The sequence below is a fragment of the Vulpes lagopus genome, chromosome 4, assembly GCF_018345385.1.
Source record: "Vulpes lagopus strain Blue_001 chromosome 4, ASM1834538v1, whole genome shotgun sequence".
Taxonomy (NCBI): Eukaryota; Metazoa; Chordata; class Mammalia; order Carnivora; family Canidae; genus Vulpes; species Vulpes lagopus.
The window spans coordinates 17,738,029-17,763,247 of NC_054827.1; the positions used below are offsets into that span (position 1 = coordinate 17,738,029).

The 25,219-nt window shown below is 36.2% G+C and overlaps 1 long non-coding RNA gene across 9 annotated transcripts in view; it reads right to left on the minus strand.

Annotated features, from left to right (window-relative positions):
* LOC121489726 overlaps positions 1-25,219 on the minus strand; it is a 541,311-nt gene that overhangs the window by 195,487 nt on the left and 320,605 nt on the right. For 3 of the 9 annotated variants that reach the window (XR_005987404.1, XR_005987403.1, XR_005987407.1), the window contains exons 1-4: positions 22,034-22,323; positions 21,767-21,823; positions 21,337-21,397; positions 18,243-18,404 (exon numbers count right to left, since the gene is read on the minus strand). This is a non-coding gene — a long non-coding RNA (uncharacterized LOC121489726). Of the gene's footprint in view, positions 1-445; positions 3,322-18,242; positions 18,405-21,336; positions 21,398-21,766; positions 21,824-22,033; positions 22,326-25,219 lie in introns of those variants that run through there. The other 6 variants (XR_005987400.1, XR_005987402.1, XR_005987401.1 and 3 more) reach the window with 4 other exon arrangements.

Consider the following 25,219-nt stretch of genomic DNA (forward strand, 5'->3'; position numbering starts at 1 on the left):
AGAGAGGAAAGGAGTCATCCTATCAATTTATGAAATCACTTTGGCAATGAACATTTGAACATGTGACTAGAAGAAAAGAAGCACACTTTGATTCAGTGTACACAGTGTCTGTATCAAGGCAAAATTAATTTCAGTCATATTTTTGAAACTGAAGGAGTCAAATTTCCTAGCAATCGTTGGATAATAAACAGAAGTCAGTCATACTGCGTGCAGTAATTTAAGACACGTGAAGTGATTTTGTAATCACTGTGCTGTTTTATTGGTTTTCATAAACCGAAGAATTACTCATAGATTCACTAAAGACCTTAGACTTTCAATCCTATTTTGTGCCCATTATGTGTTAACCTTTTTTTAAAAAAGATTTTGTTTGTTTGAGAGAGAGAGAGAGAGAGAGCAGGGGGAGGGGCAGAGGGAGAGGGAGAGGGAGAGGGAGAAGCCTACTCCCTACTGAGCAGGGAGCCAGACTCTGGACTCAATCCTAGGACCCTAGGATCATGATCTGAGCTAAAGGCAGATACTTAACTGACTGAGCCACTCAGGCACCCCTGTTAACTTTTTTCTACTGGGAATTCTCTTATCACCTGATTATTTCACAATATTAATCCTTAAGAAAAGGAACATAATACTTTAGCAAAGCATTATCTTGAGCCAATACCTGCAACTCTTAAGACTTCTAAGTCCATTTGAGTGCCTAGAGGGTTTTTCATTCCTCATTATTTGTGTCATGTTTTCTCTTTGAGTACTAATCAATACAAATTATTTTTTTTTTCCTAGGCTGAACTAGTTTTCAATGGCCAAATCCTTAGCAAGTATATCTGTTAGCCTTAAGATACATTAACACTTTTAAGAGATGCTTTCTTCATTATTCAAGGTAGAATTTTATGAGTAATAATGATGAATATGATCTCCTCTTACCTATAGATAGGTGAAAACTAGCTGGATATGTTGCCCTTTCAAACTTTCCCTCTCCATGCCCCTACTCCTGGCCCCTTCATATTCTGTTTTTCAGCTGTTAGGATCATATCCATTTAGAATTGACCTCTAAGGCAAATAAGGACAAATTAAAGGGGTAAAGAGCTCAGAGACATTTGACACAACCCTCATGGGCCCTGAAATAATAAAAAACAAAGAAACCTAAGAGACCAGCAACTTGGGAAAGAATGCGGAGTGTTTGACATTGCCCAGGATGGCACAGCTGAGATGAATACACTCGCTGTTCTGGAACAGGCAACATGGGATTGCAGCCCCAGCTGTGATAATAGGAGTACGCTGACCCGTGACTACATCTTGACTGAATTGCAGGTCTTGAATCTAATCATTATGTTAAGAAGAGGTGTTGAGCCTCCAAAAGGAAGGCAAGTCTGGAAAAAGAGACATGGCAATATGTTAAAGCCAAACTATAACCTAAAATCCACAAATACATGTCATCCCACCTGCTATTTGTTTCTGCCAGAGCTGTCATCCAGTGATCTGGAGATGAGAAAGGGGAGCAAGAGCTTTTACAAGAAGTAATAATGTGTGGTGTGAAATTGTGTCTGTTGCTGAAAGGCCATATTCCTGTGCAGCATTATTTCCATCCCTTTAGGTGGTATCTCATGAACTTCAGCACTTATCTGGGAAACACACTGGTTCAGCAAGCTAACAGCATGCGGATTTCTACTCTTTTCTGTTTGAAACAAGAAAAATGATTAAGCTGTATTCCTTAAATCTTGAGCAATAGCACACAGTGAAAAATATGTTCTAGTAAAAATAAAAATGTAGTTTCCTAGGAAGTAGGCCGTAGGCCTATTAAACATGCTTAGTAAAATCTCCCCCAATGTCAGCACCCCCGGGGGTTTCCAGAACGCATCAGGAATAGCAGCTGCCTCTGAGAAGTGAAATTGAGGACCTGAGGAACTGGGGAACAGCAAGCAGAGGAAGTTTGCACAGTGTACTTCTATGGATATTTTTCCATATGTATGTGTTATTTCGTAATAGACCAGAGCCTTGTAATTATAACACCTTGCATTTATATCATTTGTATCATAATTGGCAGTTTTAACTATTTTAGATCTACTCTGCCATTTGAGACTCTGTGAGTTGTATGAGTCTGTATTATTAACTCCATCTTACCAATGGGGAAATTTAAATCAAAGAGCTTTATATATTTTCTATGAGTAAATATCGCAAGACAGACTAAAAATACAAGTTTCCAAACATTAGTCCAATCCTTATTCTGTGACACCAGGTTGTTTTCAAGAGTAAGGGAAATGAGAATACAGAGTCAAATTATTTCCTCCAGAGGAGAGTAGTCAGAATTATCAGTTTGGGAGAATATTATCAATAAACCAACCAAGGTGATGCCACTAAGCCTACTTCAAAATCTAATTCAAATAATTTATGTTATTAGAGAAGAAAAAAATACTTCCCCTTATATTTCATTTACCAAGCATAAATAACAACATAATTTTTAGTTATCTCGGAATAATTAAGAATGAATTTTCTCTATCATTTATAAGGCCAAATCATATTTCTAATGTGAAACCTAATCTGAAAACTTACCAGTAAAATGTTCTTATAATTAGGTAATTTAAAAACATGTATTTTTGAAAATGATCAGCTCTAAGCACCATTTATGAACAGATTCAGCCAGTGTCATGTCTAAGAAAGCAGCACTAACCCAAAAATTGCAAATATAAAGGTAACAACAAAAGGCTTATACGCTCTGGTTTGTATGGTAAACAGGAACAACAGTGTTACTAGCGCATGAGTGAGGACCCAGAAGCATCTCAAAGACACTGCTCGCGTGAGGTCCAGAGCCCTCACCAGGCCCAGCGACCTGGTAATCCTCTTCCCTTCCATTTCTTTCCTCAGTCCTTCATTTGTTATTTATGTGGCCTATTGACACAGGTGGTGTGAGCCCAATAGTCAAGGTCCAGTTCTAGTTCCTTGTGTTGGGGCCCTTACTACAGATTTGAGATGGAGTGAAGTGCTACAAGCCTCACAACTTCACACCCTGTGTCAAGTGGGACTTGGAGACAGAGTCTATAGAGAGCAGGACAAATCAACCTGTGCAAATAGGAAAACTGCTCAGGACACAAGGCCAGAGCAGGAATGTACTCAAGATATCACACACACCTGAACTTGATTTTATACTGTTACCTTAGAAGCTTTTCCTCTATAGTCAACCAGAGGTTTCCATCTGCCAGCAGAACTTAATTCCAGAAGACTCACTTACATGGATGCGGCAAGTCCAGGGGTAGAATTTTCTATCTTGTTCAGTGTTACATTCCCAGCAATCAAGTAGGGCCTTATACATAGTTCTTAGATAAGTGATCTTGGCTGAAGTTAACATTGAAGTAAGAATATATTTAGAGAGAATGGTAGATACACACTTGACATATTTTAGGTGGTTAAGATTTTTAAAAATGGGAAAATAATGAGGTTTTATAACTGAATGTGTATCATAAATGCTTTCTATTCTATCTGATTCGGTCCTTACAACACAGACATCATATAACTAAAACTTGTCTCACTCAAAATGTCTTCCCAGATATGAAAACAGGTTATTTGACTTCATAGTCTTACCTTTTTCTCCCAAACTGCCAGGCCATTCAACTAAACACAGTCCAGTGTTAAATACTGCAGATATAATTACTTGGAAAGTCACTGATTATTACTTTCAAATACTGTGATTTTAAAATATAATAAATAGACATGCTTTAATTTCTCATGTCAGTAAGAAGCTCAGGGGTCAAAGGACAGACATTTGCTTATAACATACCAAAGGGTTTTAAACAACCATAGATTATGAATATCAGAAAATAAAATATTAAATATTTTAGGACTGTTTATACTAAATATTAGAGGAGATTTAAAAATAGGAGCTATCATTAACATGCTAGCACTTCCAAAGGGACACTCTATCCCATACATCACCTGTCTAACTCATATGAGTCACCACATAGAAACCACTTATTCCCTTGATTCCCTTTAAATGATCCACGAGAATGCTTCAATCTCAAGCATGCACAATTGGTACTCATTTTGTGCTGGACTTTAGGGGAATGACCTTACAAGGAACTAATGGGCCTTGCTTCCTGAGAATCTCTATCAGGGCATGTAACATAAGATAAATCATAGCAAAAGATTTCTCCAAAGTTTCCTGATGAGCAAACCATGACCTTTTCAAGTGTAGAGTGATGGATTGAACCAGAAAAGCAATATGTAGATTTTTAAAAACAAGGCTGCCAAGAAACCAGTGATGGATCTACAAAAGTTATCTGGAATACCTCACATGTCCTTAGTTGGGAAGCAAAAGGAAAGGTTACATCTGTCTGAAACAAAAGAGCTGGTTAAGCAAGAAATGAAGCTAAAATCAAGTTCACCATAAGAAAATGTTATATGAGCCAGGTCTTAATCACCACATCAAAAGTCCTCCATGTTCCTGGAAAGGTGGGTGGCCAGGTGTTTGAACCATGCAGCCTGTCTTCTTGTGGCTAGGACCTCTGGATTGGCTGCCAAGTGGAGACCAAGCAAGAGGCCTTTCAAGTCTATGTTGAGTGGAGTAGTGCAAATCCCTTTAGACAACTCTCTATGGTGTGAATTTATGCAGTCCCATGAAGACTATGACTTTTATAATAGTCATTTATTTAGTTTTATGCTCACATCACAAATTTCATTACATGCTGGCTCTTGAAGAGCTTTATACCTTGAAAGAAACCATTCAAATTCTTTAGTCATCGCTTGACTCCAAATCCACAATCTTAATTGTCCAAAAGGAAGTCTGAGAATGTGAACTGGGTTTGTGTCTCCATAAAAAATAAACAATTGCAAAGGCACATCTGCTCTAATTTTTTTTATTCAGTTAATATAATTGTTGGTTCCTTATGTTTTAATTTCCCCACAGGATCCAATCACAGCTTTCTGCTATATTCCAACTACACTGGCGGTGAGAGCTACCAGACGTTCCATATAGACCATAGATAGAAACTAGAAATAAGGAGGAGAGGGTGGGTGTACCAGGCACTGTTCCGCTGAGGCATAAACTCTTTGATATGTGAGCTTGGATATTTCTATTCAGAAATGCCTGTCTTGCTGCTAAGGTGAGATGAGAAGACCACCCAGTGGAAAAGTCCCTTTTCTTCTGATAAACCTAGACTCTCTCAATAGAAATGTTCTGATTGTCCTAGCTCTGACCCCCAGAATAGTGCCCAGACTCTGCTGCTTTGAATGGACCTGAACCTTTAGATCCCTTAGCATTTATTTCTTCTGCCCGTATAGCCACCCTAGGTAATGTCTTGTCCTGGCTCTCTACCAAGCCAAGATCTCCCCAAGTCCCAGTCTGTTTGCCCTTAGATTAAATTTTGCCTCTCCCATCCCTTCCACTTCTCTGTAGCCCAGAATATGACTCTTTCAGCTATGTTTCCTGGGATCAGTTGGCTCAGAAGCTTTGGCTTCTGACTGGTGTTCAGGAAATGGAAACCCCAGGCAGGAGACTGGGTTGCAGGAGAAAGGGAAGAGAAAGATATTTCTCCTCTTCTCTTCACCTCAAGCAGCACTGCCATCAGCAACTATGCATCCTCAACAGAGCAGGAGAAAAAAATTTGAATTCTGGATCTCCTTCTCAGTTGCCAAGAAATCTTATTTGACATGTGAGTCCTACATATATTTGCATTTTTTCCCAGTCAGCTTTTAAAGATTGAACCACAAAGATTTAATATTAAATATATACATGCACACACACACACAAATGGACAAATATGAAATTCCAAGTCACTGAGTACACTATGATGAGGCAAGTGAAGGATTATGAAACCACCTCCAGCAACATTCCACCTTTCTAAGGGTACTCAGACTCTTGGAACTCTTCAAAATGTTCAGGAGCTATGGGCATTATCAACCAGCGCATTCCCAGAAGAAATCTCTGAGAACCAGGTTTGAGAATATGTTTTTAACAAGCCCCAGATGATTCTTCTGAACATTAAATTTGACAATAACTTCACATTTCACTATAGTCAAAAGCTACAGACAAATATATAAGAATGGGATTTTTTTTTCTTTCCCCATCTGCACACTCACTCTTACATAATAGCATCCTGTCTTGGAAAAAGAAAATAAAAGGTATGTGTATTTCAATATAATCACGAAATATGTACAGGTCCTCTTTTCACTCACTTTAATGGGGAAAAGACAGAGAGTAACAGAAATATGATTTGATGCTGCCCAAAAAAAGGGACACTATTACACTTGGAATATTCATATATATTCCAAAATTGAATGTATATTCATTCATTACCTAGAAATCTTTGGGGAAAAAACACACATACATGAAATTCTTTCTTCCCTAGGACTCCTTTTAGGAAGGTTAGAGGAAGCTTTCAGTTATTTTTGCTTTCAGCTTCCACAATTCTAAATCAGATGAAATAGTGGCCTACTTGTGGGAGACTTTTTATTTTTATGATGTTCTCCTTTCAACTGTTGTAATAAATATAGCTACCTACAATCAGCATGCTTCAAAACTGGATGGAACCATGGCCTACATTATACTCCAAACAAAACTGCCTTCTGGGAGAAATGTATCTATTTTGAATGCAATCCACTTGAATCTTAGGGTAACACTGACAGGCAGTTACACCCTAAACCTCCTTTAGAGTGTCCCCTGCTAAAGTGGTCTACATTTCAAAGTAGAAACCAAATCTTCAACACATCTCAATTATTAATATTTTTTGGGTTATCAAAAAACTTTCATGCCAAAGTGGTCCAAGGCAGTATATGAAGACCCTGAACTCACCTCCTGCACCAAACCTATAGCTATACATGAAATAATTGCTACTTTAAAAAGGGAAATCTAGCTAAAAACCTCCCTCCATAACAAGGAATAAAAGGGCCACATTGAAAAAAGGAGAGAGCACACTGAGATAGGTAGGTGAGACAGAAAAGCAGTCTTGCCAAAGCCACACTCCCTGGGGACACCTGGATGGCTCAGACGGTAGGTAAAGTGTTTGGCTTCAGCTCAGGTCATTATCTCAGAGTCCTGGGATTGAGCCCTGCATCATTGGGCTCCTTGCTCAGCTGGGAGTCTGCTTGTCCTTGTCCCTCTCCCTTTGCCCCTCCCCCTGACTCATATTCCCCCTTTGTCTTTCTTCTCTCAAATAAATAAATAAAATATTACAAAAAAAAAAAAAAAAACATGGAATGGCAACACACAATAAGGAGAAATCTCAAAGGGGGGAGACTCTCCCAGAGATAAAAGGGGTTTTACCCCACATTGAGCACCCAAGTGCTTGGAATCTGCACTGGAGAGATGTGTCCACAAAAACATTTGGCTTTGGAAACCAGAGGTTCTTATATCCAGGGGACCTGTGGGGCGGTGGGGGCAGGGAGGCTATGGAAATTTGACATATTACTTCTGAAGGGCTCACACAGGGACTCACCCTGGGACCCAGGTGCAAAGGCAGCCATTTAGAAGTAATTGAAATATATATGAAGGAGATTCATTTGCTAATCTTAAAGAATCTAGTGGAGGCACAGGGACCACCTCACACTTTCTTTGGAGGCAGAGGCCCTGGCAGGCACCATTTTGGCACTCTCCCTCTACCTGGCTAGCACAAGTAGGGTATGGACTCAGCCTCAGTAAAGCCATGGACATGCTCTGCCCCCAGTGTTCTTCTCCAACATCACTAAAACCACAGGTGGGTCCTACCTTCAGACTTGCTAAACTGGTGGGCAAGGATTGTGCAAAGTGGGGGGGGGGGGGATGCCCCTTGATTAGCTATCCTGGTGGCCAAAGAGCTTACATTTCTGAACCACACATAACTCTAACAATCAGAAAGACAGTCTGGGCAGGCTACAATATACATGGTACAGCACAGATAAAAGGCTGAAACACAACTGCAGTCTACATTAAGTAGTTAAGGAATACATAAAAATAAAAAGATGAGAAATATGACATAAAAAATACCAGCTTTCACTGGTGAGTACTACTGAACCTTCAAAGAATATTTAATATCTTCCCTCCTTAAACTCTTCCAAAAACTGAAGAGAAAGAAATCCTTCCAAACTCATTTTGGGAGACTAACATTATTCCTAATACCAAAGTCAGACAAGGATACCACAAAAAGAAGAAAATCACAGGCCAATATCCCTGAACATAGATGTTGTTACATAGTCCTTAACAAAATATTAACAAATCAAATTTAACAATACATTAAGAAAATCATACACTATGATCAAATGAGTATTTGACAAAATTCAGCATCCATTTATGATAAACTTTCAACAAAGTGGGTATAGAAGGAACATATGTTAATGTAATAAAGGCCATATGTGAAATAAACTGGTAACATCACACTCGATGAAAAGGCAGGTTTTCTTGTAAAATCAGGAACAAGACAAGGATGCCCACTCTCACTACTTTTATTGAACATTGTGTTAGAAGTCATAGCCCCAGCAAACAGTCAAGAAAGAGAATAGGCATCTTAATTGGAAAAGAGTAATTAAAATTATCACTGTTTGCAGATGACATGATATTATATAGACAGAAGCCTATAGACTACCCAAAAGACTGTTAGAATAAATGAAGTCAGTAAAGTTACAGAATACAAAATTAATATGCAGGCATTTGTTGCATATTTATATACTAATAATGAATTATCAGAAAAAGAAATAAAGAAATCAATCTGATTTATAATTGAATTAAAAAGAATAAAATATCTAGGAAGAAATTTAACCAGGGAGGTGAAATCCCTGTACACTGAAAACTATAAGACATGGATAAAAGAAAATGAGGACAAAAATAAATGGAAAGATATTCTATGCTCATGGATTGGAAAAATTAATACTATTAAAATGTCCATACTTCCCAAAACAATCTACAAAGTCAGTTCAATCTCTATTAAAATTCCAATGGCATTTTCCAAAAAAATAGAACAAATAATTCTAAAATTTGTATGGAGCCAAAGTCCCTATATAGCAAAAGCAATCTTGAGAAAATAGAACAAAACTAAAGACATCATGCCTTCTAATCTCAAAGTATACCACAAGGTTATAGTAATTAAATCAGTATTGGGATGCCTTGGGACTCCTGGGTGGCTCAGCGATTGAGCATATGCCTTTGACTCAGGGCGTGATTCCGTTGGCCCAGGATCGAGTTCCACATCAGTCTCCCAGCATGGGGCCTGCTTCTCCCTCTGCCTGTGTCTCTGTCTCTCTCTCTCTCTGTGTGTGTCTCATGAATAAATAAATAAAATCTTTAAAAAAAATTAAATCAGTATGGCCTTGGCATAAAATATTTACAAATAATATTTCCAATAAGGAATTAATATGCAAAATACATAAAGGACACAACTCAACAGCAAAAAAAGAAATGGATTAAAAATGGACAGAGAATCTACTAGGCATTTTTGGAAAGAAAATATACAGATGACCAACAGCTACATGAAAATATTTTCAACATCACTAATTATTAGGGAAATGCAAATCAAAAGTACAATAACATAACACCTCACACATGTCAGAATGGCTACTATCAAAAAGACAATAAATAATGAATATCGGTAAAGATGTGGAGAAAATGAACCCTCGTGCATTGCTGGTAGGAATGTAAATTGGTGCAGCCACTGTGGGAAACAGTATGGAGGTTCCTCAAAATTAAAAATAGAACTACCCTATAATCCAGCTATTCAACTTTTGAGTATTTATCCAAAAAGAAAACAAAAACACTAATTCAATTAGATATATGCACCTTTCATGTTCATCATAAGATCATTTGAAATAGCCAACATATGAAGACAACCGAAGTGTCTGTTAGTGGATGAATGGATAAAGAAGTACAATATATATACAATGGACTACTACTTAGCCATAAAAAAGAAGGAAATCTTGCCACTTATGATCAAGAAGTACAATATATACAATGGACTACTACTTAGCCATAAAAAAAGAAGGAAATCTTGCCACTTGTGATCATATGAATGAATCTTGAAGATATCATGCTAAGTGAAATAAGTCAGAGAATGACAAATACTGTATGATTTCACTAATATGTAAAATCTAAAAAACAAATCTACAAACAAAAATAAAACAAAACTCATAGATACAGAAAACAAATTGGTGATTATCAGAGGGGGATGGGTTTATGGGGGGATGGGAAAATGGGTGAAAGGAGTCAAGTGTAGGATGACAGATGGTAACTAGACTTATTGTGGTGATCACTCTATAGTGTATACATATATCAAATGATATGTTGTATACCTGGAACTAATATAGCATTCTATACCAATTTTATATCCATAAAATATTTTTAAGATTTTCATCTGCCATAGGACATCTGATGACTTTGGGTTGAGTCATCTGTGATAGCTGTGTGAGCCACCTAATCCTTCTAGGTGTCAACTTTCTCATCTTTAAGACAAAGTCTTAAATAAAAAAAAAAAAAAGACAAAGTCTTAAATTTAAAGGTACTTATAGCTTAAAAACATATTATGCCATGCAACAGAGATGCAGCACATCAACCAGACTCTTACCTAAAATCATATTCTATCTTGCATTTCCTTATCAATCTGTAAAGTTGTAAATATTAACTTACATAAAAACCTTTGTGTCATTGACTACAAAATAATTTCAGGCTAATTTTTACACTAAGTGGTAAGTTAGAGAACACTTGGTCCAGTGCCGTGAAGTTTGGTGTTAAAGGCAAAGAAAGAGGATGATGGAATTCTCATGAGGGAGCTGCTCTGGACTGAGATAAGCTTAGAGCCTCACAGTGGGGAGTTCTTGTCTTCCCCAGTGATTACCTAAGTAATAAGGAAGTTCTAGGGTTCTTAAAAGTCATCAACTGCTACAGCAGCAGCTCTAATGTACCTAGATCTAAACAGTTCAGCTTAAATTGTCCACAAAAGAGAAAGAAACTTACAGTGGTGATCTAGGACTTCCCAGATTTTTCAGGGGTACTAAGGAGTTGCTGTATCAGCTAGAACTAAGAACAGGCGTTCTGGATCAGGGCTGGGGGAGGGGAGTAGTTCCCAGAAAGAAAACTGTGGCTTAGAGAAGCTACTTGAGGTAAGTTCTGAGATTCCTTTACAAACTTATACTCTTTCCTATCCAACAGTTTTCACACACTGGAATATAGAATTTTGCATTTAAATCTATTAACATACTTTGAAGTCAATTCAGAAATGTAAGATTATTGACATTGAATCAATGTCTCTTTTCCTGGAATTCTTTTCCAGATAGTATTGTAGAAGTTAGAGAGGGGAGGGAAAAAGTATGTGTTGTTCAGCCTTAAGATATTTCAATGATATTAGTGCCATCATGTACAGGAAACTTTATTGTATTAACTATGATTTCATCTGTATTCGGCCTCAATCACATTTGAACTAGATTAGTAAACACACACATGCACACATACACACCAAAAAAGAAAACTTATGCTTAAACTTACAACTTAGATAAATACATATAATAATAACTATGTTTCAACAACCCCAGGACAAGAATAAGGATGAGATCATATCCTTGGTTTACTTAAACTTTGGTGTAATTCTCCATTGAATATTTTATTAAGGGAATCAAAAAGTTGAGAAGATTCTGTTCTGCCGTGTAAACTAAAGCCACCAACTAGTTGAGAAATTGAAAACCACAAAGCTTGGGAAGAAAAATGAATGCTTTGGAGCATAAATTTTTCCATTAAATTATGCCAATAAACTTAGGACCTTGAAAGTTACTCTCATCAAATATAAAAAAGGAAGGAAATGCTCTTTGTCTACCCTCAAACTAGGACTGGAAATTGAAAGAATAGTGTAGCAAGTTTATTAAATATCACTAGGATAAATCGATCAATCTATTACTTTTGTGTTACACTAATATCTACCAGTATAAATTGAATGTAATTTTATTAGTTTAGGATACTTTTTCAGTTTTTCAATTAAAAAAAGGGGGTAGGCATACCTCTACTTATATCTTTCCTAAGCTCTCCAGATGAATGCCTGTTTTTCCACTGGTTAACTAAGAACTACTGAAGATAAATTAAGGTTGTTATATTAAATCAGAATAAGAACAACTCACAAGATTTAAAAACCACAGAAAGTTGCTGAGCTCTAGTGTTTCTATCTTGTACTAGTTAAAGATTGTGATAATAGAAGAGTGTGTATAATTAGGGTTAGATTAAAATGCAGGATACCATGTTATCACAGTCATATCAGTATATTAGTAGTCCCCTAATAATTCAGGGGGCACATGGAGTGGAATTAAGTGATTTTACTGCAATGACTCTATTCCCTTCATTTCTTTCTTCTCTGCCTAATGTTCTTTTTCCTGTCTTCCACCCACTTGATAAAAACAAGCCATTTACAGGATTCAACAGACAGTGTATGGGTGGATAATCAGGATTTGGGGGCTCTAAAACAGTTTTACCAATAATTAACAAAGTAATCATTCACTTATATAACTTCGCTCTAAATGACAGTAGTTGATTTCTTAATAGTCCTTGATTTTACCCTTTTTTTTTTTAAGATTGTTATTTATTTACTCATGAGAGAGAGAGAGGCAGAGACACAGGGAGAGGGAGAAGCAGGCTCCATGCACGGAGCCCGATGTGGGACTCGATCCCAAGTCTTCAGGATCACGCCCTGAGCTAAAGGCAGGAGCTTAACCGCTAAGCCACCCGAGCATCCCTGATTTTTACACTTTTTTTTTTACACTTTTAACATACTATTGTCCAATTTTATTTCAAGAAGGGATAAAATAGAAGAGAGGAAATATAAATCCAAATGAAATAAAGAAGCTTAAAATGCAATTTGAGACATGATCCCAGTATTTCCTTCAAAAATTCTTAAATCAAAGTGTGGTTGTATACAGATTCATCTATGTAGGTCCTTCTTCTGAGATCTTCTTATCTATGATAGAAATATTGATTCTACTGTGACCTCTGTCTCTCTTGGCTTTTAGAACTCTAGAGATCAACCATCAGGAAAATTCGGAAAATCACACCATATGAACAGGTTTGCTCAAGAACCAAGTATCCAGTAACTTCTCGCTGATGCGGCAGAGGGAGTATGCTCAAATGTAGCTACAGGATGAGTCGATTTCTGAATTGTTATTTTCCACCCAAATATCACATTCTTCCCACCTTCCATTATCACTCTCCCTATTTCTGTGCAAATTATGCAAACGCACAACCTTTCCTCCTACTCTGTTCACAGTCTCTGTTTGGAACACGTGCGCCCTCTTATTCATCTTATCTCAATGCCCCGTTCCTCTTCCTCTCCTTCTTTAACAAACCAGTACTTGTTATCTTTCCTATGCTCCAATCCCTGCCTCCCATATGCCTATTATCCACAATAAAGATATACACAGAAGTTCTACAGAGCTGGATGCACCATGAACAAATACATGCATTAGCTAACTTTTTATTAAGGATATACTGGAATGAACATTCACTGGAAAATAGTTTGAGAAGAGGAAACCATGTAAACTGGCCAGCAGAAATATTCCAATTTTGGAAAACATGTCAGAAAAAGCATCATACATGAGATGAGATTTCCAAAGCTGTCAATTAAGATTTAGTTTCCTTATCCATGCCTATATTAAATATTCCTTTCATGATATCACTATCTACAGTATCTGAAATACCTGTGGTCTCACTTTGCAACCTATTATTATCAATCATCATATCTAAAGCAGTTCCAAAGAAAGCTCTGCTATGAATTGCATTATCTTCCTAGGGAAGTGTTGCAAAGAGCCAGCTTCTGGGGTTGGGGGACAGAAAGAACTACCTATGGTCTGGCATTGTCTGTTGGGTTTCATTGGTTGCTTTATCACATTCAAAATTGGAAAACATAGCTATGTTGGTAGATGCAAAATAACGCGAACTCTCTTGCAAGCATTCTTGACCAGTCCACATTCTCAAATGACAGCGAAAACAAAACAAATAGGGTAATATGCTTTTTTATTGCCTTTCTTATTTCTTATTTTGGGACATTATTAACAGTGTTAAATCTTATTCAAAAAAGAAAAAAATAACCTAAAATACCTAAAGCAGTCTTAACATTAACAACTAACAAAATATTTTTGTTTGAGTACTTACTAAACCCCTTTCCACTAATCACACCTATAAGCATTAGACATTCATGGCAAATCATTTGGACAGAGAGCATATTGCCTAGGCCCTTTGTAAATATTGTCATAGGGGGAGGACAATATAAGCACTTTGCTTCAAATGTCCCAAATCAGTTAACTTTTAATTACTGACAATCATCACAGACAAACATACATACACACAAATATTTATCTTCTATAATGAGGATTCTAAAATAGTGGTTTTTATTCCAACTTGGTTAATTGAATGAGGCAACAGATTCTTCTAGTAGACAGGTGCTCAGAAGTGGAATTTATGTTTTCTGCTACATATGATATTCCTTCAAATGGAACATCCTTGATTAAAGAGACCAGACAATACGATTCATGCTGAAGGCAGGAAATTTGGCTTCAGAACATAATGAGAATGGGTTCATCCTGCAGCTTTTCCCATTTTCATTACAATCGTTGTCATGAGAATAGATTCATATTGTGGCATTTTCAACTTCTATTATCATCTTTGTCACAGTATGAGGTATTAGAATTTTAAAGCCTAATAAGTTCTGACCACAGAATCCTACCCCTTTGTTTTTTTATGCTTGTGAAAGGGGAAAGTACTCAGACCTGTTGGCAAATCCCACTGGTCACGGAACTGTAAACAGAGGAGGATTGGAATACTAGTTGATCACATCACTAGAAAGGATTTTTAAAAATCCAGGAGCATGTAAGTTTCCATCTTATAGTCTAATGACTATTAAAATTCTGTTTATATATTCTACAAACAATAAATATTGTACCCCAAGACACAATCATAACCAAAACACATTTTAAATTCTGGGAGAATGTCACCCCATGGCCCTTAGAGTGGGAAGAGGTAATGCTGTCTTTTTCCTCAGAGCTGAACATAGCCAACAACACATTGATAATAAAGGCAACAAAAACAATGCCAAATGATCACACTTTTTTTTTAGAAACTAGATTTGCAATGTACAACTATTTTCTTTCCAGATATAGGATTTTTTTTTTTACCAATTTCACCAATTTGGAGCCTGATGCTGGCTCCACTAATAATTAGCTCTGAGCCTCTATCTCACAACCCATAAAGTAGAGATAATAGTACCTGCCTCGCATATCAAACAGGATTTGGGTAAGAACCACATGAGACGATGTGTCTGTAAACACTTCAAGTACGAAGTGTTTTCACAAACACAACATGATCCTTATTAAATCATCTTTAAATGAGGCATATACTGACTACTACATAAAACCCCATTTGGGGGATACTACTATAAAATTCATAACTGAGGCCTCCAGCCTCTGTCAAAGGGGTGGCATCAACTAGCAGTGAACAAATCACACTGAGGGGCAGTGCAGGTTTACAGCAGAAGGCTTTACTCATTCCTTTGGGCATTTTCAGCTCTATTCGCAATCCTTCAGAGCACAAGGCAGGATCCCTTCTTATATTCTCGGTGAGTTTTCCTTCAAATCACCTCTTCTGCTCTGACATGGTTGAAAAATGTGCAAGCTAAGGAAGATAATGCAAATACTGCACCGTTGTCACTTACCATCCCAGCCAGCACTGGCACTGCGAAAATGAAAAAGCCTCTGACATATTGAAGCTTAGCAGCAACATTCTAACTGGGGCGAGAACAATATTTTTAATCCTCCCTGGAAAGATCAAATTAAATCAGTGGCTCTCCCTGATACAGCTCTATGTCACTGACTGTTTTGATGAGAAGCCTAGAGAGAAGTCTGCAGCTCTTGACTTTGTAACTCATGTCTTTCTATAGAAATTCAGGGAGCAGTGATAAGCCATTCCTGCATGAAGATTAGCCTCAAGACAGTCAGATGGTGTCAGAGGGGAGGGGTGGTGAGCACACATTTTGCCTGGCATTTAAATTCAGCTAAAAATCATCAAATTTCACAGCTGAACTTCAACATGACTTGGTCAGAGGTTTGACTTTCCTTCCCTTTTCAACAATGCATCTGCATATTTCACTCTATATGGCTATGTACTTTAGCGATTATATATTAAAAGCAGATTCTATTAGTCAAATTGTTATGAAATTACGGCTGCATCCATTAAAAGTTCTTCTTAAAGGCAGTTAAAACATGAGAGCAGTTTTAAAACTTTAGTATGATAAGAAACATCTGGAAAGCGTAAAAAATGCAGATTCTAGGTGCCTGCCTGCAGAGTCTCATTGAATGGATCTGGAATGAAACCCCAGAAATTGCATTCTTAACAAGCACCCCAGGTGAAACTTATCCTACAGTCTTTCAATCTTAATGTGATTTTTATAATCCCAATTGCATTTAAATCCTTTGAAGAAAAGAAAAAAACAGGAGGAGGAGGACAGCCCAAAATGCATCTTGACAGTTTTGTAGATAGTCTTACTGTGGCTTTTGGAGATTTTAAATAAAAATTTTACGGCATATTAATCCATAATATGAATGCTCTTTTTGAACTAAACAAATCAAACAAAGAAAAGCTGTGTTCCCAGAAAATTATTCAGCTCCCCCAAAGCAAATATTTTTCATATGGGATATTTCAAGGAGCCTAGTTTTGTATGCTCAATAGTCTTAACCACAGTATTTAATTTAAGCTTAAGGCTCTAAGTTTTTGCATTAACTTTGACAGTAAACAAAACGGAAGTATAAAAGTAATGTAACCAATTCAAGATGTTCAAATATCCACAACACATTCAATCAGCAGTGAAATATTACTTCAACACATCTCCATATATAAAGCTCAATACATGTTATCACAATACCAACGTTATTTTTTTTTAAGTCTAAGGCCAACTACTAACTTTTCATAATGATAGAACTAAGGGTAGCAAATCTAATTAGACCAATGGCATATAACATTTATTAAAAGCTCTTTTCAAATCAAGCTATTATTCTTTAGAAGAAATGCTGAATTCTCTGATTCTGGACAACTTGAAAACCTGTGTGGTATTGTTTTGTTTTTGTTCTATGCACTTAAAATTAGATTTTACTTCCTATAGTCCTTAACAGAAGAGCTGGCTTCACAAATGTGTGATATGTATGATCACACAAAGCCCAGACCTTGGTTTAATACTCCACTGTCATTGCCTTGAAAGTCTTAATAGTTTTTGAACACGGTCCCTCATTTTTTCATTTTTCACTGGGTCCTGCAACTTATGTACATAATCCTATTCCTTAATAACATTTAGGTGTGATTTTCTTTCAACAAACATTTCAGGCATTAAAACAGTGCTTTGGTGTGTCTATAATCCACTAATTTATTTGTTCACTGTACATGTGGTTGTCAATCACTGATCTATAGAAGGGAGCCCATTCCATGTCCTTATGGAATTCCAAATCCAGTGGAGAAATTAATTATTTTTGTCTTGGGGAGTATGCATTAAATAGTGAGTGGTCTTCACAAACATATAATTTCATATGAATTTATTTAGATACTAACAGAAACACTGTATCTATTATTCTAGATATAAGGGGGTTAGGGTTATGTCTAAAAATCAAGAAATTACACCATGAAAATCAAGAAAATTATTCTATAGTTAGCTAATCTATCTATCTCCTATTGATTGTGTTTCTCTAGAAAAACATGACTAAAACAGGAGAGTTTTCCCTGTGGTGGAGTCAGGCAGACACAACCACAGTGGTTCACAATTCTCAAAACACCCTGTGGAAGTATTTCTCAATAACACCTGAGGATGACTCTTGAAGACATAAATCATTTTCCATTCCTCCACCTGAATATGGATACTGGTTTCTCCATTAACTGGATTCAAGAAATAACCAGATTGTGTCTGGCTTTAGTTTCATACACACACATGTGTTAATAATCTCCACATAACTATGGGGTAAAGGGCACAGATAAAACCAGTCTGGGATCCTTAAAGGCTACAGAGTAAAGGTCAACAGCAGTTATTCTTGAAGCTTCACTTGAAAAAGTAAAAAAAAGAAAAATACTGAGCTACATGGTGGCCATGTATGTGCTTTAAGAAGCAAATTCCTATTAGTAAATCTCACAGGGGTTTTCTGCCTAGAAGTTCAGGATTGAAGGACAGTATACACATATTTACAGAGGCTGGGCTCACCCTTGTGATACATTTTCCAGGCATATTTCCTTGTCCCAATCATCCCCCTGGATTTTGTTTCTTCAGCAGGAATCATTTCCCCAAAAGGAATTTACTCACATGTCACAGGCTGACAAGTCCCAAGATCTGTAATTGGCAGGCTAGAGACCCAGAAGAGCTGATGATGTAGCTCCAGTCCAACTCCAAAAGTCTGAGAACCAGGACAGCTGATAGTTCCAGCCCAAATATTGGCAAGCTCAAGACCAAGGAAGAGCCAATTTTCTAGTCCAAAGACAGAAAGAATTCTCTGTTACTTGGGGGAATGTTAGTCTTTTCATTCTATTTAGGACTTCAGTTGATAGGATGAGGCCCACACAACCTAGGGAAATATGTTTTACTCAATCTACCAATTCAAATGGTAGAAACACCCAGAAACACCACACCACACCCCGAAGCACTCAGAACAATGTATGGCCAATTATCTGAGCATACCATGGTGGAGTCAAATTGACTTGTAAAATTAACCATCACATCCCTTAGAGCATTTAGCAGGATACTGATTAATGCATTAATTAATAAAGTGATCTGAGATTTAAAAAAAAAAGAACTACCCAAAAGAATTAGAAAGACATAAAAATAAACTCAAAATAGAATAAAGATCTGAAAGTGAGACCTGAAACCATAAAAATCCTAGAAGAGAGCACTGGCAGTGATTTCTGACATCAGCTATAGCAACATTTTTCTAAATACATCTCCTGAGGCAAGAGAAATAAAAAATAAGAAAATAAAAGCAAAAATAAACTATTAGGTCTACATCAAAATAGAAAGCACAGCAAAGGAAATAATCAACAAAACTAAAAGACCGAATGGAAGAAGATATTTGCAAATGGCATATCTGAAAAAGGGCTAGTTAATCCAAATATCAATATAAAGAATTTATGCAACTCAACACCAAAATAAAAAAAATTAAAAATGGGCAGAAAACATGAACAGTTATTTCTCCAAAGACATGGAGATGGCCAAATGACACATGAAAAGATATTTAACATCACTCATCATCAGGGATGCCTGGGTGGCTCAGTCCTTTAAGCCTCCGTTTGCAGCTCAGGTCATGATCCTGGGGTCCTGGGATCCAGCCCAGCATCTGGCTCTCTGATCAGATCCCTCTGCTGTTCCTCCCAAGTCATGCTCGCTCGCTCTCTCTCTCTCTCTCTCTCTCACACACACACACTCTCGCTCTCACTCTCTCTCTTGCACTCTCTCAAATAAATAAAATCTTTTTTAAAAAAAAGTACACTTAACTAGAATGAGCACTGAGTAATGTATAGAATTGTTGAGTCACTGTATTGTACACCTGAAACTAATGTAACACTGTGTATTAACTACACTGAAATTAAATAATAAAAATAAAAGAATTAGAAGAAACACCCAGCATTCACACAAGGATAAGAAAATTGACCTTTCCTATCATCAGAATAGGAAACTCTAATTCATGTATTATTAGAAAGAGAATTCAGAAGGATCTTGCCTCAATATTTGGGGACAATCAGCCCAAAACTCAATTCTCCTTTGTTCTTGCCAAACAGATCTTGAAAGGAAGACCTAAAAGGATTAAACTGTTTCCCAATAATGCAATTGTGTCCTAGACCAAAACTCAGGAATATTATCAAAACACGAAAATATTTTCAGCATCGGGATCCCTGGGTGGCACAGCGGTTTAGTGCCTGCCTTTGGCCCAGGGCGCGATCCTGGAGACCCGGGATCGAATCCCACGTCAGGATCCCGGTGCATGGAGCCTGCTTCTCCCTCTGCCTATGTCTCTGCCTCTCTCTCTCTCTCTCTCTCTCTCTCTCTCTCTCTCTCTGTGTGTGTGTGTGTGTGACTATCATAATTAAATAAAAATTAAAAAAAAAGAAAAAGAAAATATTCAGCATCCTAAAAGATTAAAATTATAATGTCTAGCGTTCAGTAAAAACTTACCAGGCATGCAAAGCAGCAGAAAAATACATTTGATAATGAAGAGAAAAATTGATCAATTGAAACTGACCCAGAACATACACAGATGTTAGAATTACCAGAAAAGAACATTAAAACTGTTATTATCATAGTATTCCATATGTTTAAAAAGTTAAGTAGAGCCATGAGGAATATTTAAAAGGCCCAAAATGAACTTGTAGAGATGAAAACCAAAATTTTCTAAAGTAAAAAAATACACTAGATAGACATAACCACAGATTAGATATTGCAGAAGAAAATATTAGTAAATTTGAAAGCAGGGCAATAAAAACTATCCACAATGTACAGAGGATCAGTGATAAGGAGTAAGGACAAGGCAGAGCTTTCATTGGAAGCTGCGAGAAGACACTGAACCAAAGTCTTCAAAGCATTGAAAGAAAAGAAAAATATCAATGTAAAAATCTACATACAGCGAAAATATCCTTCAAAACTAAAGGTAAAATACAGACTTTTTCAGACATATAAAACCAGAGGTCATTTATTAGTGGCATACCACACTATAAGAAGAGTTTCAGGTGATTGACCAATGTACATCGTTAAGACAGAGTAGTCTTCAAGGTGTATTGAACTAATAACTTTATTGAACTCCTAAATAGCCCCGATCAGCTATTTTTTTGTTTTGTTGTTTTTTTATGTGCCTAATTTTACAATTTTGTCTTTGTCAGACTTTCAACCCTCAATTCTCACAATTATCACCTGTTTTTTTTTTCTATAAGTCTCTCTTTTGTATCCTAATTTGTGGCTTCTAGTCAGGGAACTTAGAAACAACATAAGGAAATGCTTTTTTTTTTTTTTTTTTAAAGAAAATGTATTAGAATTGTGAATAAATGAAGTTAAAACAGCCTCATGAACTTTATGTCATTTATTTGTACAATACAATACACTTATCACTCAAAAGCATTTATCCCCCAGATACATTCTGGAAAAAATGTAATATAACAATTATCATAAGGAAAACTACTACATATTGAATGCCCAGTGTATGCTAGTCCTCATTCTAAATTCTTCACATATATTTTTTCTAATCTTTTCCATCACCTTTTGAACTTCCAGAATCTGTTTCTAAAATAGATAAGGTTAGAAGTAAAAAGGCAGAATGGTAAGGTACCTTAGAGTACCAGCTTTGAATCCAGATATCCCAAACAAAAAGCTCAGCTATGCTACTTTCCAGCACTACATTTGTAGGCAGATCACTTACCCTCACATTCTTTATCTAGGCAGCTCCAAAGGTCATGCACTTACCAGTGGATTATCTGCCCCTGTAATTATAGGAAACACAGTATACAATAGAGCATTCAAATATATATAAATATATATATATAACAAGTATACATTTATATATATAAAGTTATGTGTTTAGAATTATGTTTAAATATATACTTAGAATGCATGTAAATATTCATGTTTAGAGTTTATATCTATATGAATATATATCATATATACACACACATACTTATTTAACATTCACAAAATAAACACAGGTTCACTAAAAGTTATGACTCTACATCTCCTAACTCTTGCTACCTTGATCATATTTTACCAAATAACAAGGTGGAAGAAATAGAAAATTTCAAACATATAAATGGCAACTTTCAGATACCTTAGCAATAACTGGATTGATCACTTACCTCTAATAATTTCCCAAGGATAGCAAGGGCCACAGTCTCCTTAAGGGAACTCAAAGTCTGCCAAGAAAATCAGAAAGGAAAATCAGCCTGGTAGCATGATAGATGGGTTAGATCCAGCTTGTCACTCCAAAGTATGCTGCCAGAATAATCTGTAGGGACAGTGATTTAGCAATGAACCATAATTCAAGTAACTCAACCAGCAGTCACACAGCTGAAATAACCCCTATTTAGGTCTGATGCTCAAACAGTGAAGAGTGTACTGCTCACTTTTAAAGGCACATTAATTCTCTCAGCATTCATTCAGCATTTTGCTGGCAGCGATCTGTAGGAATGTCATTTCATTTATGCTTTTCAGATATGTCTTGAATTTATAGATGACTTCTTTTCCAAATGATCAATGAACTCCAAACTCAGAGTCTTTGAATCAGAAGAGGAAATCTTTAGTACATAGGTAGACCTAACCCTTTCTTTGATTTCATTTGGACCTCAAATTAATATTGCTCTCATCACTGACACTGCTTCTCATGAGTAATTTATATCCTGTGGGATTATTATGACATCCCATTCAGTGCAGCATCTCTGAAAGTTAAAGAATGAAGAGCAATGAATTATCTGTGAATATAGGCCAAAGAGTTAATGATTTCCAAGCTCAGAGGCAAGATAGGTAATGGACTGAAGTCCAGGGGCCAAGTCAACAGCAGAGGTCACTTGCTAACCCTTTATATGCTGACCATTCAGTCATGTTCCTGCACTTGTATCTCTATTCATCTGTACCAGTTCCCCTTTTTCCCTTTTTTCCCCTTCTCTTTTCTTCCACTTTTTTCTCCCTTTTCCCTCATCTTTCCTTTCCTTTCATTCTTTTCACTATCCTTTATATAATATAAAATTGAAGTCTAGTCATTGTATTTGTTGAATTATGTTTTGGTCCTACTCTTTCAAACACTGAGATAAATAAAAACTTTTATATGCCATAAGAATTAAGCAGTTTTCCAGAGGGGTATTTTGTTTTTACAAAATATACAGCAAGCCATGTATTAGGACCAAAAATATGAAGTTTTTTTTTTTTTTTTTTTTATTCAGGGTCCCTAGAGAATCAAGATTTGACTTCATCTTCACCATCATCATCATCAAAGTGCCTTCAGCACCTGTTCTCCCACCCGTTCTGTCCTTTCTCTCTTTGGCTACATTGCCCATTCTTTTATTACTAAAAACACAATTTATATTTAAAAATATAACGTATCTTTAAAATATTTATTTTAATATTTTAAATGTAAATGTGTAAATGTGTGTTCAGTTTTGAATTATCTATGCTTTGGTAATAGCCTGAAAGAATCTGTTTTTTTGTTGTTGTTTTGTTTTTTTTCTGAGAAGCTGATAATAAATATGAAAGAAGAACACCAAATAGGCCAAGTAGTTAAATACCACTAGATCATATCAACTAGTCTTTGATTATATAAGAAAGTCCAATAAAGTCTTTGAAAACTGAAATTGTGTATCATGTAGCCATAAAGAGCTATTTTTGTGGTAGTATGGAAATATTCAAGTTCTTTACACAGAAATGGCCAGTGAGGAAAATTTGATGTGGATAATGATATGTGATGACAATTTCAACAATCTCAAAGGATAGCTTAGTAGAACCAGGAAGTGAAAAATTTAGAAACTCAAGAAAACTGATGGGGGCACTTGATGAGATGAGCATTGTGTGTTATACTATAGGTTGGCAAATCGAACATACATATATATATGTATGTATGTATGTATATATGTGTGTGTGTGTATATATATATATATATACAATATATATACATATATATACACATATATATATATACAATATATATACATATATATACATATATATATATATACTATATATATATATATATATATATATATATATAGTAGAAATAGAAAGAAAAAAAAAGCAGGAGTGGATCATAACAGCCAGCAACCGCTATAATAATCTTAAATCAGTCAACAAGTATATATTAAGGGTCTTCTCTGTACCAAACCCTATGCCTGGTGTTAAAAGCACACAGAATTGTGCATGTTGTAGTGGGTGGGAAATAGAAATCCAATTTTGAGATAAGAACAGGCTGCATTGGAATGTTTAAGAATGGACCTCAAATTCAGATATGTAGAAGTGGTTTGCAAAGGAAGTGGCATCTATCCAAGTTTTGAATGTGATTAAGAGGTGAAAAAGGAGGAGGTGAAAAAATTGGAGGAAGATGAGAAGCTGGTTCATATATAGGGAGGCAAGAGAGCACAAATATCTGAAAGACACTCAATGTGTAGTATCTGCTATCAGAAATTTGGATTCTATAGTTTTCTAAATGTATGAAAATAGTTATTTCTTTTTTTTTCCTCCACTTCTATTTTCTTCATCTATACAAGGGGCTTATGGTGAAGGTAAAATGAGAGCTCTAGACAGTGACTAGCATAAAGTCTTGCACAAAGTGTGCCTCACAGGATCTGTGTTTCATATAATCTAGTCCAGCATGGACTATAAGTTATATCATTATTTTATGCAATAGAGTGTAAAAGAAAAATTGCAATATTAAGCTGTCGTTAGTGTAAGATGCATCCTAATTTCACAAAAAGTAAAATGTGAGGAAAAAAATCTGTGTAACTTAGAATGTGTGAAATACAGTAAGTAGTTTATCCCCTCAACTCTGGTATATTGAAACTGAAAAACATCCAGGACACCTATTATCAACCATCAAAATGGATGTGAAAATTTAAAGCATACAAGGATGGCACCCCCGGTGTAGTCAATGTTTCATGATAACAATGCATTTGTTTATTTCTTCTCAAGAGTCTATATCACATTAGCCAATCAAGTAATTATTGAATGTTTATTGCTGTGATACATCAAATAATATATTATCAACACTGTTCCTTTCTGCAACAATCACAGCTGATGCTGTGATTGTTGCAGCATCAACAATCAGGCTGGCTGAAGTGTTTTTTTTTCAAACTAGCTTTCAGGCAGGCATCACTTGGTCAGTATTTTAAGTCCCACACACCAAAGAGAAGGAACAATGGCCCAAGAAACAACAATAAAAACTGTTCAACTCACACTTATTCTCTGTTTGCACAATTGGATGTCATTCCAGCAGCTGTTTGTAGAATTCCTGGACTATTACTTACCGATTTTTTTTTTTAAGGTGTATTTAAATAGCAGCCCACATTCCTCTCAAGTTAGTATTTCCAGGCAGTCTCAACCTTGTCTGGCTGAAAGCTCAAAGGCTTTTTTGGAAGAAGGCACTGCCAAAGTTATTACACTAGAAATGCTATTTTTCAAAATCAGTGAGTAACACCAAGGGCAACAGGATTCTTTAAAGATTTACTTAACTTTAATGAAAACAACTATTGGTGGATGCTCTTAATTATAAATTAAGATATACATATATATAAAGGGAAAACACTAAGTATTTTTCAGAAAGCAAGTTT